This window comes from Wyeomyia smithii, chromosome 2 (assembly GCF_029784165.1).
Source record: "Wyeomyia smithii strain HCP4-BCI-WySm-NY-G18 chromosome 2, ASM2978416v1, whole genome shotgun sequence".
Taxonomy (NCBI): Eukaryota; Metazoa; Arthropoda; class Insecta; order Diptera; family Culicidae; genus Wyeomyia; species Wyeomyia smithii.
The window spans coordinates 2,315,314-2,330,669 of record NC_073695.1 but is presented as its reverse complement, the minus strand read 5'-3'; the positions used below and the strand labels follow the sequence as shown (position 1 = coordinate 2,330,669).

Here is a 15,356-nt window from a genome sequence, read left to right as displayed (position 1 = left end):
AGCTCGAGATCCAGTTTTAAGTGTGTAGTGTTGAATAGTCTTCGAATATCTTTTCTTTACAAAACTTTTGAACAGTATATCAAATTTTTATGAAGTTTGTTATTTGTAAGTTTGAGAGATGAATCGTTTGTATGACACTAGTTATGTTCAAATAAGTCGTGTAATACTTGAGATAATAGACTTTCGTTGTTTTAACAATTTAATACATAACGGTTGCTTATACAATCAAATAAAAAGAGAACGTATAGGACAGCCAAACTTTAAAACCACGTGTTCAATCATAATTCATCAGTTAACCCTTAACTAGCCCGTCCATCTGATATCAATATTGTTCAAATCGGTTGTGTAGTTTCTAAGATAATGAAATAAAGTTCAATAGGGTGTTATGAGGCAACTAGACCTTTCATTTGACATTAATTTTGTGGAAATCGGTTCAACCATCTCTGAGGAAAGTGAGTGAGTTCAAGTAGTCTTCGGAATATGTTTCTTTACATAGCTGGATTTCACATTTTTAAACATAACAGGCAAAATAATAATCCGTTTGCAAAAAATTCAATAGGGTCTTATGGGGCAATAAGACGTTCCATATGACACTGATTTTATGAAAATCGGTCCAGCCATCTCTGAGAAACATGGGTGAAATTATATAGAATAGTCTACAGTAATAGTCTACAGAACATGTTTCTTTCCATGACTTCTGAACCACCTGTTCAATCTTCATAAAATTCAAAAGTTAAGGGTTTTTAGGTAGCCCGTTAATTTGAAACCAATTTTCTTGAAATCGGTTGTGTAGTTTCTGAGATATTGATGTTTCGTGATTTTCACATTTTGATACATAACCTCTAAACTAGAAATCAGATTACAATAAAATTCAATAGGGTCTTATAGGGCAACTAGACCTTTCATTAATTTCATTGAAATCAGTTCAGCCATCTCTGAGAAACTGAGTCGAGTGATATACGACATTCGGCCCTTTTGAGCACATTTTTATCCCTTTAGTTTTTGCAGTGATTGCTATACCTTTCTAGGAGAAAGGCAATAGGAGAAAGGCAAAAAGTGAAATGATAGAAATGACTTTTTATTTTAACTTCAATCCTGAGCAAGGCCGCAAACATTGAAATAGTACAATATCAAATTTAAATGATGTTGAGGCCAATATTTTGATCGTAGCTATAGTTTTAAACAGTCCGCGGGTTACATTACTTTCTATAACTTTCAAACCACATGTTTAAACATTATGAAATTCATTGTTGAAGGGTTTAAAAGCCCATTAATTTGAATACAACTATGTTCATGGCTTCTGAGATATAATAGCGATTTTCACATTCTGACGCAACGTCGAAACTAAAAGTTCGATTACAATCAAATTCAATAGCAACCTAAGCGGCAAATAGACCCTTCATTTGACACCAAGATAGAAAGAATCGGTCAGACCATCTCTGAGAAAAGTGAGTGCGAAAAAAAAGGTGCACATACACACGTACACACCCACACACAAACATATACACCTATACATGCATACATGCAGAAAATGCTTGATTTGCTGAACTGAGTCGAGTAGTATATGACATTCAGCCATTTGGATCACTTTTCTACCTTTTAATTAGCCAGTGATCGTTAGGAGAAAGTCAATATGATTACTTTCATTATGTGGTTTCACATTTTTATTAACAACGGACACAGTTACAATCCGATTGCAATTAAATTCAATAGCAACCTATGGGGCAACTAGACCTTTCATTTGACACTAATTTGTGAAAATCGGTTCAGCCATCACTGAGAAAAATGAGTGAGTTTAAACAACCTCAGGATAACTTTTCTTTACATAACTTTTGAACCATATGTTCAATCATAACGAAATTCAAAAGTTAAGGGTTCTGGGGACGGCCTAATCATTTTAAACCAGTTTTATTGAAATCGGTTGTGTGGTTGCTGAGATATTGATGTTTCTTGATTACTACATTGTGATACATAACCTCTAAACTAAAAATCCGATTACAATGAAATTCAATAGCAACCTATGGCGCAACTAGACCTTCCATTTGCAATTAATTTTATGAAAATCGGTTCAGCCATCTCTGAGAAAAGTGAGTGAGAAAAATAAGTTGCACATACACACACACACACACACATACACACACATACACACATACATACATACATACAGAAAATGCTCAGTTCGTCGAAAGGGGTCGAGTGGTATATGACATTCGGCCATTGGGACCACTTTTATACCTTTGGTTTTTCCAGTGATTGCTATACCTTTCTAGGAGAAAGGCAAAACATGACTTAGTTATGGTATAACTATGTACAATAACATCAATTTTGATGGTTTTCGGGTGATGACCGTTTGCTTATAACTTTTTCTTCTACCTTATTAATGTCTGCGTAAGGAAAATGAGCCAATCCTATTTGAGCTGGAAAAGGATATTGTACCTGAATATTGTGATAATTATCACATCATAAAAATATTGTACATTTAAGCTAGCCAACGACACATTGGCTATTGCATTCGGTACAGTTGTTTAGGAGCTATTAACATTTGAAAAATCTTCCCCCTTCAACAGTTACATGCTCATCAAAATTTAATACACCAACTTTTATGCGAAAAGCGAAGAATCGAGTCACCCTACAGGCTTGTTTGCACTAACACTGCTGTGGGCGAAGTTTTCAGTATCGGTTGGTAGGTTTAGTCAGTCAACTGGAGTTTGTCGCGTTAGATGGGTGTTGTTCACGGCGTTTGATATCGGTATTAAATTTTTCTTTTAAATTATATTTGGTTATAGCTATCATGATCTAGATGCATAGTGAAAATAAAATGGTTTCACTTTTTCGTTTGCCGAACGTTCAATTCATCTTATTGTAGAAGTGCATACTGTTATGAGAACATGACCAGTGAAGTGTATGTGCGTTTAAATGCGTTAAAAGGGCGAGCAAAGCGACAACCAAGTGCATTATTTACCGTAAATCGAACTATTGAGCTTCAGTGTTCAGTATCGTACAACCAACCAGGTTCTGCTAGCTGCTTGTACCTACATCATGTACGCTGTGTTCTGGGGTCTTGGGATGGGAAAAGCGAGAGAAAAAATAACTCGATTTTTATTCAATCAAACCGGAAGCTGTTTTATTCTGCTTCCAGGTTTATACCATATCGGCCTTATATACGCTGGGCAGTATTATTATTAGTTGAACCGACCATACAGGAACTGAGTTAGCATTAGTTTTGCTTGGTATGACGACAGTTGCTGCAGTGCAATGCTTATTTTGCAGAAAAATAAAGAAAACGCTGAAAACAGTCACGCGAGTATTTCCAGCTCACACCAAGTGCGCTAGGGAAGGCAGGCAACGTTTGTAACCATCATCACATCGCGAGACAAGATAAATCAAAATCAGTTTTGGATCATTCTTTAAAATATCCATCGCATGTTTCAAAAATAGATTTCATGCCTTTAGCTGGTTCTTGCGAATGAAGGAAGAGCAAAAACAGGAGGGTAAAGCGCAACCAAGGCAGGCGCGGCTAGAATCATGAACATGAAAACCTGCAGGATATGATTTAATTGAGTTATTCGTGCTAATCAGTGTACTACACTACAGTACCGTACCGTACGTAACGTTTGCTTATCAATCATCTCATATTAATCATATGAAACATAGCCGTTCAGCGGAGCGAAGTCGAGTGAAATGTGGTCAAACAGCTTAGTAGCATCATCATCCAGCGCCAGAGCGGACGGATGGTTGGATAGATAGAGGGTATTGTTTGTGTTGGTGCGGATAATTGCTCGCCGCTGTGGGTGTGCTGCCGATGCTTCGATAGCCAAGGATTGTATTAGCCTATATCGGTTACAACGGACTAATTTAATTTAGTTAGAAAAAAAGATCGAATATCATATATTGCTGGGGGAACCTGTTGCCCTGTTTTTAAACATTTATATGAGATAAAAGCTTTAGTATACAAAGTAGGCTGGTAAAAATGAGTAATTTTTTAATTAAACGTCATTTGATATAAATTAAGGTGAACGGTATTTTCTGTACAACTTTAGTTAACAGTTTAAGTTTAAGACTTTGTTCTACGTTGCCCAGGTCACCGCAAAGCTGTACACCAATCTTGAAACTCCTACCATTACCGCAGTGTGAGTGTTGTTGATTGAACCAGCATGAATTCTAATGGAAACCTGCATGGTATGGAATCATATGTAGGATGTAGGCATTAGACGAGTGCGCCGCGGCGTCGAACCGCCGCTGTCAACACTTTTTTATGCGCCGCCGCCGCTGATGATTTTGAGGCGGCTAAAGGTGGTTTTCGATATATACTTGACACGCAAGAAAAATTTCTTTTGTTTTCTGTCTATAAGTGTGAACTACCTCTTGTAGCTGTAAACTGTTCACTAGACAGTTTCGATAGACATAGAGAAAATTTCGCTAATTTATGTGCAGCAATTAGCGGCGTTAATTTTTTCGTTTTACGGGTTAGCGATTGATGGTGCTCAAAAGTTAATTAGTGGTGTTTGCGACTGCACCTCAACGTTTGGATAATGGCCGTTTTATAATATCGGTTGCGACGACGCTGCATATGCCCAATTAAGGTCGTGAGCTTTTGAAAAATTTAATTTTTTAATTTTCTAAAATCGAGAAGAAAGAGCAAATAACTAAAAACAGTTCTTTATAATATACAGTGCGTTTTCGATTTTATCAACAGTCGATTTCGCCAAATTCACGCTCGATTTTCTCACGCTTTTTTTTCGCTTTCATCAGGCTTTAAAAAAAAACATTTAAATCAAGAATAATGTACTTTCAGTTGTGCAGTGTGTTTGAAACATACTTTTCCTTGTGCCTTGTGTCCTTACATGTGTATAACTTTTTGTGTATTGTTTTATTAACTCAATTTATTTGATAAATTTTCTGGATAGGGCAACCAAGTGTCATATCTATTACAATTTATTTGTGTAATAGTTTTGTGAAAAACAAACCGTGAAATTCGTATTTCATTGACCTTGGAGCAAACATAATGTACACTGTTCGTTCGCTAACTGGGCTGAGGGCCTAGCCCAGTTAACGAATGTCGCTCGCTAACTGGGCTGACATTTCAAATGTCGTCAAATATCGAGGGGGATTTCGATGTAATGGCGCTAGGCAAAACTCTCAGCGAAAATTTGAAAATGTTTCAAATCAATACACTAAGAATCCTGACTGATGAACAGAAAATGAGAAAAAATAAATTATTAGCCTTGCGTGTGCTTTATATGCACTTACCGTTGCCTGGAAACATATTCTTTTCATAAAACATTTATTTGACCTGGAAACGAATAGATAAACATCTAGTGGATCGCATGTGTGATGACAACCAAAATCCATTGAACTGAAAAAATCAATCTCAATTCACTATTCATGTGCCCCTATCTCGTTTTGACAGCAATATGCCAAACGCTGATTTTTGACGTTCATCTGCTTCTTAACTGGGCTATAGCCCAGTTAGCGAACGCCCAGTTAAAAAGCAGCCCAGTTAAACAGCACCCAGTTAGCGAACAGTTACTGTATTATTCAAGCAGTTTAGAAAAAAGATCTATTTATAGCTCAAATAGCCCTGCAGTTTAGCGCTCATAGAATGTCGATTTAAAAATTATAAAGTCTAGTGGTTCCACAATTTAACTCAAACAAGCATTAAAATCTCCTAACTATGCTAAAGAATGGGCAGTGGGGTATGTATTACCTTGAAAAAAATTGACGACAAGCTATGAAGGAAAATATTATGAACTAATATTTTTTTGTTCATTCACACAACATTTATTTGACCCGGCATTTTTGTTTATTCGTTTGTATCTTAAACTTATATTCCATTGAACTACGAAAGTCTATAATTTTACTCAAAATATTATAAGTTTCAATTGAATCCAACACAAAAAATCTATTTTTTATCATTTCGCTAAACCCACGGTTAAATTTGTTTTGACCGTGATAAAATCGAAAAAGCAATGTACTAGCTAAATACCCAATCTTGCTCGGGATCAAATTTTAGTTAATGTTTTTATGGTGGCTTAGAAGTTACTGAGGTCTGATTGGTTGAGCCTGAAAATTGAAATTCTGTGTTACTATTGAATGTATAATTTTAAACCGGATTGTATGAAGATCATTTTGTCCATCAGGGGCCAATCTCTGGTTTACCATTCTATAACCATTTTTTGTATTAAGAAATGCTAAGTTTGACAGGGACAAGCCAAACTGTTGCGGAGCCATGATGGATCATACATTTAAATAAAATTTCTTTTTATATGGATAGAACTCAAAAGCTCTTATCCTGTTCGATCGATGTTTTCGATCAATTTTTTTTTATTAATAGCTCAACCTCAGCAACTTTTTGTAACGTATTTCGGACTCTGCTCTAGAATTTTAGTTATATCAAGTTGCGGCGTTTAAAAAGCGATGATTGAAGTGGATAAGGAGGTGCTTTTCTAGAAATATTCGCATTAAAGTCTTAAAATCGCTGGTAATTACCCACTTTAGATATACTTAAAATATCTTATAGCCAAACAGTAAATAATTATAGATAGAAAAAAGGGTGAATACCGCAGAATATCGAAAAATACCGATTCACTGTCTAGTCTAGTCTACACTAACACAGCCAGTGCTTGAAAGATTCCTGGGAAAAGGTATCCATCCTTTTTTTTATTAAAAAAATGATTTCCATTCATTTTTCTTGTCAACGGCCAGGCCTACTGTGTAGCTCAATATAATATAATATAATCAATATACGGAAACATTCCGCACCAATCGATCCGTATGTAAGATTTAAATATGAGTCATATAATTCATTGGGAGTGACAAAGCTAAGAAAGTAGACTCTTTGTTGAGCAATTTCCTGGGATGGAACATAGGTATTTCCTCCTCATGCTCGGGTTTCAAAACCGAGGATATAGCGCCTTTACTCGCTTCAACTATTACGGTTGGAACTTGGGTACAACTAGTCCCATCATTTTTGGCTTATGGCTATAGCCAGGCTTCTGAAAATGACTGTTATTCGGTGACAGCAAACTTTAAACTAATCCAACTCACATTGTATTGCGCAGCCCTTTCTGCTTCCCATCCGTTCGGTACACAGTCCGACAGCAACTGACGACAGCACACCCATGCAATGCCAAACGGGCTGTTATTTTTCATCTCCTTATGCCTGTTGGTGCTTCCACGCTGTCGCCAATGACTCCTTAGGCACGAATCCGAGCGGGATGTCAGGTGATCATGATTCACGAAAGTGAGGCCAATGCTATAACGAAAGCGAGGCTGTGCGAATTTTTCTCCTCTACATGTCACTCTGCTTACGGAAATACCGACTTTTGAGCGTTATTATCTTTCTGCAAACTGTAAGTCCCACATCAGGCTTCAAAATGGTGATTTTCAGTTTTTGGGCATAGTCCCGGTTCTAGAAGTATCCATATTGGAAAGTGTTTGAACTTTTTTAAGTTTCTCACAGCTTCGCAGAATCCGGAAATCACCAATTCGAATTCGAAATGCCATCAAAACACGTCAATTTCCTGTTTCCTGGTGTTCCATCAGTTCCAGAATTACCAATATTGAGGAGTGCTTGCGCCTTTTCCTCAATATTCCCCAGCTTTTCCGACATAATCACGCAACGGAATCTAGACGTCATTTCGTTTCAAAAAGACTATATTGAGAAATATATATAATCGTTTTTAACAGTTTCAGTTTGGGAAATTAATCTCAATCATGTTCGCCTAATCACTCAAATCAGTCTCTTTGTTACTCTTTGATAGGGAAACTTGAAATCAATAAAATATAAATTTAAATTTGGGTTTGAAATATTTTTTTTTTGCCTGGCGTCCCCGTTTGCAATGCACAGGTTGCACCTATGCACAGTGGGGCGACTTCATACAAAGACTGGCCAAGCGAAAAAAGTGTCGATAAATGCGACAAAAACTTGGTATTCACATAATTTTGGGGCGCTGAACACGAATCTGGCATCCCTTTTTTGTTTAAGGCCGTCCATAAAGCACGAAATTCAATTTTTAATGTTTTTTTTTTGGCACTTTTTCCCTTACATTTAACGAAATGACCACGTGGTCTTTTTTCCTGACTTATAATTTATTGTTGCCACCAAGTCAAAAACAAAAGCTTTTGCATTTCAGAAATATAGAATGTACTGAATGTTAAATAATAAATATTTAAAAAATTTAAGCTAATTTTTGGCATTTGACAAACGAAAAGACCACGTGGTTAAAGTCGCAAGGGGGGCCCCAATTCCCCTACAATACAAAAATAGGTTTATCTGCTGACATTTTACGTAGATCAGACACCTACCATTCGATTTCTGAGACTTTTTTTTTACTCAAAATAAGATATAATTTGACTACCACTTTAAGACATTAGCGAATTACCATTAATGCTCAGAAATAATCGATATTATTTTGCTTTGTGAAATATACTAAAACTATGCCAAAACCCGTTTCGTAGAATCACCGTTTTGAGCTCGGTTTTTGTCCGGTTTAAGATCTGTTTTTTCAAAAGATGGGTTAAAGGATGCTAATATGTGGACAAACTCTTAGAATTTTGATATTTGGTCTTAAAACAAAATGGCGTCGAAAAAACATAAAAAATTACCGGTTTCTCAAAAATTCAAAAGTTGAAATATGTTCAAACTCGGGGAAATTTAGTTTTGCATGAAAATACACAAAAAAATTATGTAAAGAAGCCAAGGCAGAAATCTCACAGGAGGGTTGTGTGCAAAGCCACGACCGCAAGGATGAAGTAGAATACTTTTACAAGAAAATGTGGCTGCTTGCGTGTCAGTCATTTTTTAATTTGTTGTTTAATTCAATATCGGATAAGATACCGATCACATCTTGGCGTTATCACTGACAGTGCGAATAAAGTATTCCTTGTGATAAAATAAACAGTGAAAAGCTGATTTAACACTCAAAACTAGACGGCTCATGTGTTGTCAAAATGAGTCAACTTTTCATTGAATGCATTTAGGGTTTTTAATCCTGGTTCGAACCATGCCAAAATTGATCCTGGTTCGAACTATTACGAAAAATCCCGAATAATCTTATTAAATTCAGTTATTTAAGATTAGAACGATTGCATAATATGCCTTCGATATCTGTCTTAACATAGGATTTTTTTACATATTAAAATTACAGCCTTAAGTTAATTTATTTACAATTAAAACAGCGTTGATTTTGGCTTCGGTAGTTCATATACGACCTGGTTCGTCGTCATTATTATATAGTATCCAAAGCAATTATATTCGAGCAAGAACAGTTTTGAAATATTTAGACATGAATATTATTCCATTCCTGTAACATTTTTTCAATTGAAAGGTTAGTTCAAATAAATTTTAAACAAAAATATGACAGTATATTTTTGATCCTGCTTCGAACTACCGATGATCGTGGTTCGAACTAGCAAGCTTCCTTATATCACCGCTAGAGTCGCTGCGCATTTTGTATATTTCAGTCAAAGCAGTCCAAATATTTAAAAACTTTTTGGTAAATTAGTATGCTATTAGGGGTTATCCATATCCGCTCAGTATTTGTTTGAGTCTTTGAAAGAATATTGCATATTTGGAGGAGTAAAAAAACACAAGAAGGTTGTATGCAAAGCCACGACCGCAAGGTTAAAGTAGAATACTTTTACAAGAAAGTTAACCCGGCTGCTTGCGTGTCAGTCACACACGCAACGGTTTTAACCCGTATCTTATCTTATCTTATCTTATCTTATCTTATCTTATTGCGGTTTGTAACATCAAGCGATTTCGTTTGCTCGCTATTGCGTGTTGCATCATGTTGCAACTTGGCAGCTGGGAGACGACGAAATTCTGTTTATACTGATTGATTGAATCGACTTCATATTAGCTCTGCATAGTCGAACTAACTGCTTTTGTGAATGCGTACTAACAGGGCAGTTAATTATTCAGTGTCGGTTATGCTGATCGCGCCTTTGCGCTGCCCCTACAGTGGGGGGTTTACTAAATAAAGTGAAAATTAGACAACTACAACAGAATTTGATTGCATCCCGCACAGAATGTCTGCTTGTGTTGGTGCCAGAAAATTATTAACCTTCAATTATTTTTTTATTTGCCTTGAAAAAAGCATGTTGCGGTTCAAAATCGGTTGCTTATTACAACCTTTGAGCTGCCCTAACATTGGTGGAATTAAGATACACGGACAACATGCACTGTGGAAGCTATTTCACATTCAGTAAATTAGACGGGTGCGACAAATTTGAATTGCTAGGATGCAACACAGAGTGCTTGCTTGCGTTGACAAAAATTATTAACTTTCAATGACTTGTTTATTTGCCTTGAAAAGGCATTTTGATTTCCGAAATTGGATTTCCTGATGGCAATTATCATGCTGCCCCAACACGGGGGGAATAATGGCTGTCTGGCGACACACGCTGAGAAAAACCGCGCTGCTCCTGAGACGTGGTGACCAACCACAGGGCTAGTGCTGCTGCTAAGGAAGGACGACTGCTGTTGTCGCTGTCTAGAACTATTATGAGCGGCTCCGGCTGAAACAGGCTCTTATATAGGCCAAACAGCATGTTTTCAATTGCAAGGTATATGATTCTGTCGACCGTGCTTGGGAAGCAAGCATATAACGACCAATCAGAGGTCGAATTTTTCGTTTTGACAAGGCTTGACTATTTTCAATAGTACAATAGTGTGAATAATAAAATTACCATTATCTTATTTTGGGAAGAATCTTAGAAGATTTTCCAATCTATTGCTGCAAGAACGAAGGAAATCCATCGAATACTAACCGATTTATTAGCATTTGAAATTGGACATATTTTTCACTTTTTTCGGTTTTAGATTTTCATTTCACATCCCTATGTAGCCGAACTTCCTGAGAGAAGTATTCTACTTCAAAAACTTTTGCTCGATTCAATCAGTAGTTCGAACCAGGATTATATAAATGGTTCAAACCACAATCAGCATCGTTCGAACCTGGATCATTATTTCTCTGTCATTAAATATCGAAAAGTAAATCATTCAGGCATTGAAATACAGTTTTGAGTACTACAATATATTCGTTATAAGTGTGTTTTCACATTAGAAGTCAATCTTGATACATAACTGCCATCATTTATTAGAAACGCTGAGATCAACCCAAGTGTATCATGAAAAATGCTGAAACTAGTTCGAACCAGGATCAAACACCCTACTAGTGCCTGCTGTCGCACAGAGACTGCATTTCACTAAAGTGCCTCACTGCATCAGCTGCTATCGATGCTGAGATCCGCTGCAACTAGTGCACTATCCATTGCCGTGTCACAGCTGTGGCCGCTATCCGCCTGGTATCTACTGTACTGCTACTGCTGCTGCTAAGGGAAGACTGCTGTTGCCGCTGTCTAGAACTATTATGAGCGGCTTCGACTGAAACAGGCTTTTATATAGGGATGAAAAACCTATCGATAGTAGTAGGAAATCATCGATAATTATCGATAGCCATTTCAGTCGATATTTCCCATCCTTACTCTTATACAGACAAATAGCAAATTTGAAATGGCAAGGTCTATGATTCTGTCGACCGTGCTTGGGAAGCAATCATATTAACGACTAATCAGATCAGTCAAATTTCGCGCTTCAACAAGGATTGACCATTCTCAATAATATTATTGCTTGTCATGATTTGGACTTGATAATTTTTGAATTTCGATTATGCGAAAAATTAATTTTTATGCCGATAATGAAAGCTTTACGGATGTAGTGCTCATGACTGAAGGAAAAGATAATTCAGTACGTTCTGAGACACGAAGATGAAGCCAAATATGTATCTGTTCCAAATTTCTTGAAAGTGTAAATTGATTTAACCCTCTAGTGCCCAAATTAATTTCTAAACGGACTTCGATAAAATCATTATAAACCATTTTAAACACTTTTTAAGTATTTATTAAAGCTTTACGGAACTTCAACTGAAGCCCGCCTAATGGCGGCATTGGGCACTAGAGGGTTAAGAGAAAATATTAACCCTCTCTTTACCATGGTTACTCTAGAGCACCATGGGCTCAGATGCGAAAAGTCGCTACTCAAAATGCATGAATATATTCTTCAACAATATACTGATTGTTCGAGAACATATTTATGCATTTTGAGTAGGATTGGTAAATATTTCTGATGACTTTTTGAATCCAAACCTATGGTGCTCTAGAGTAACCATGGTAGAGAGACGGTTAAGTCTTCAATTAGGTTTTTATTTCATCCTTAAAAGGACAATTTGTTGTTTAATTCAATGTCTGATAAGATGCCGATCACATCTTTGCGTTATCACTGGCAGTGCAAATAAAGTATTCCTTGGTGGAAAATAAACACTGGAAAGCTTTCCAGAACGTTCCTTGTATTGGATGCATTTGCTAGTGTGCCTGCTATCGCTCAGAGACAGCATTTCACTAAAATGCCACACTGCATCAGCTGGCCCTGCTTATATAGATGCTGAGACCAACGTCAACCGCTGCGGTATCCCCGTTGCCACAGTAGTGGACGCTTCCGTTGCCATTGGTATCCGCTGCCCTTTTTTTTTTTTTTTTTTTTTTTTTTTTTTTTTTTTGTTTCAGGTGAAGGGGAAATTTGCATCCAAACCCCTGAGGTGACCAACCTCAGGGAGTGTGGGGTTGGTTTGAATCAGTGACCGGACCCACTAAAACCCCTTCAGTCTCCAGCCCATAATACTCCCCGGGACCACCGCTAGGTATTGCTTCGGGGAGCGGCTTTTGTGCTCTGTGCACCCTCTTGGTTCTTTAGGTCTTTTTGCTAACTTAGCTAACTAACCTGGAGACTGGCCGTTAGCTAACACTGGCGTGTCGGTGGTCAACCTGTCGCCTGTTTTGCAATTCTAAAACTATTTGAGAGGCGGCTGTACAAACCGCCCTCCAAATGTTTGGGTCTTTACACATCCTCCGAACTAGGTTGTCCGGAGTGGTGTCTGGCCCGCTCACTACCATCATGTCGCTCCGCGCATGCACAAAACGAGGGCACACGAAGAAGACATGCTCAGCAGTCTCTTCCGCATCCGCGCACTCGGGACACATGGGGGACCCCGCATGCCCGAATCTGTGTAGATACTGCCTAAAGCAACCATGGCCTGACAGAATCTGTGTCAGATGGAAGTTCACTTCTCCATGGCGCCTCCCGACCCATCCGGATACATCCGGAATAAGTCGATGCGTCCATCTACCCTTCGCGGAATTGGACCACTCCTGCTGCCATCTGATCATCGAGAATGATCTTCTGGTACCTCGTATGCCCCTTGTGTCACGTTGATCGAAGCATTCTACGTCCTCCTTAATGGCTATGCTGATAGGCAACATGCCGGACAGGACGCAGATTGCGTCGTATGACACAGTTCGATACGCGCTCGCAACCCTCAGGCACATGAGCCTGTAGGTACTTTCCAACTTACTCCGATGTTTACTAGTACCTAGTGCTTTGGACCACACTGGCCCGCCATATCTCAGTATGGACGAAGTCACGCTAGCTAGAAGTTTCCGCTTGCTGCCGTACACTGCTGAGCTATTGGACATCATGCGAGATAATGCTGCAATAGCCATTGAAGCCTTCTTGCAGGCATATTCGACATGGCTCCCGAAGGCGAGCTTGTCATCGATCATCACCCCCAGCAGCTTCAGGGAGCGCTTAGAGGCGATGGTGCAATTCCCGACACTGATCAACGCCTGTTGCTTCGACTTGCGGTTATTGACAACTGAAATCTCCGTCTTATGATGCGCCAGCTCCAGTTTTTTGGAGCGCATCCAGTCCTCGACGACGCTTATAGAGTGCGAAGCCGTCAACTCAACCTCCTCGATCGACTCGCCGTAGACCTCAAGTGTGATGTCGTCCGCAAACCCAACGATCACAACCCCTTGAGGGAGCTTTAGTTTCAGCACTTCATCGTACATGATATTCCACAGTACCGGGCCCAGGTTGGAACCTTGTGGAACCCCTGCGGTAATTGGGACACATTTTTGACCCTCGTCTGTGCTGTAAACTAGCACACGATTCTGGAAATAATTTTCCAGAATCCTGTACAAAGACACCGGAATGTCTAGTTTCCGAAGCGAGTGGGCTATGGAATCCCAGCTAACACTATTGAACGCATTTTTCACGTCCAACGTGACGATTGCGCAATAGCGAATGCCCCATCTTTTACGCTGGAGTGCTACCTCTGCTGTTTTGGTGACGGACAGAATAGCATCCACCGTAGACTTGCCTTTTCGGAAGCCGAACTGGTTACTCGACAGACCGTTTGCACATTCGGTGTACCTAACCAGTCTATTGAGGATAACCTTCTCGAGCACCTTACCCGCCGTATCGAGCAGACATATCGGTCTGTATGCCGACGGGTCACCAGGTGGTTTCCCTGTCTTCGGCAATAAGACCAGCTTCTGTCGCTTCCATCTGTCTGGGAATGTACAGTCATCCAGGCACTTCTGCATGACTTCCCGAAATAGTCTGGGGGCCTCTTTGATGGCCTTCTGATGGTGCCTTGCTCACCTTCAGGGAGTTGGCGATCGCGATGAGTTCCTCATTCGTAACCGTTTCCGCCTCCTCTGCCTCGGCACGGCTAACGCCGTCACTCATATATTGGGTGTTCGGCAGGTTGGCCGACCACCTCTGGTCTGAGTTTGAGATACTGGAACGTCGGTGAAGTGACTCGCCAGCCGGAGGCCAAGGATTTGGCTCGTGGCGTGGAAAGAGTCCCTCTATGATCCGCTCAAGCATCGCTGGTGATTTTTCTGCGGGCGCCATCGCACCCTTAGTCTTGGCCATCACCATCCTATAGGCGTTACCCCACGGGTTAGTGTTGGCACTAGCGCACAGTCTTTCGAAGCACGCACGTTTACTAGCTTTTATTGCTCTCTTAAGCGCCGCTCTTGCGGAACTGAATTCCCCTCGACGATCTTCCCTTTCTTCGTCGGTTCGCGCACGTTGAATCCTTCTTCTCGCTTGAAGACACGCTCTGCGGAGGTCCGCTATCGCGTCGGTCCACCAGTAGACTGGTGGCCTTCCATGCCTAGGCTGGCGGTTCCTAGGCATAGTGGCGTCGCACGCCCGCGAAAGTATGGCAACAAGTTGATCAGCGCTCGGGTTACGAATTCTGCTTGCCTCGTGTTCTAGTCTAATTGCTTCCGCAAATACCTCTTCGTTGAAGTGTGATATCCTCCACCCGCGAGGAGCTGGAGTGTTAATTCTACTCGCCACATGCGGTCTCGTTTTACAGTCTACGCTATAACAGACCGCCAGATGGTCGCTATGAGTGTAGCCATCGTCTACCCTCCAGTTCGTGATCAATCCTGGACTACAGAATGTCACATCGATGATCGACTCCGCGCCGTTTCTACTGAAG

The 15,356-nt window shown here is 39.6% G+C and overlaps 1 protein-coding gene across 4 annotated transcripts in view; it reads left to right on the top strand.

The window, feature by feature from the left end:
- The first annotated feature begins 2,659 nt into the window (after positions 1–2,659).
- The window catches only part of LOC129725855 (capon-like protein), a 61,768-nt gene continuing 49,071 nt past the window's right edge, over positions 2,660–15,356 (top strand). Inside the window, exon 1 of one of the 4 annotated variants that reach the window (XM_055682185.1) lies at positions 2,660–2,749. The gene's annotated coding sequence lies outside the window, so the exon portion shown is untranslated. Of the gene's footprint in view, positions 2,750–2,850; positions 2,903–15,356 lie in introns of those variants that run through there. The other 3 variants (XM_055682187.1, XM_055682189.1, XM_055682188.1) reach the window with 3 other exon arrangements.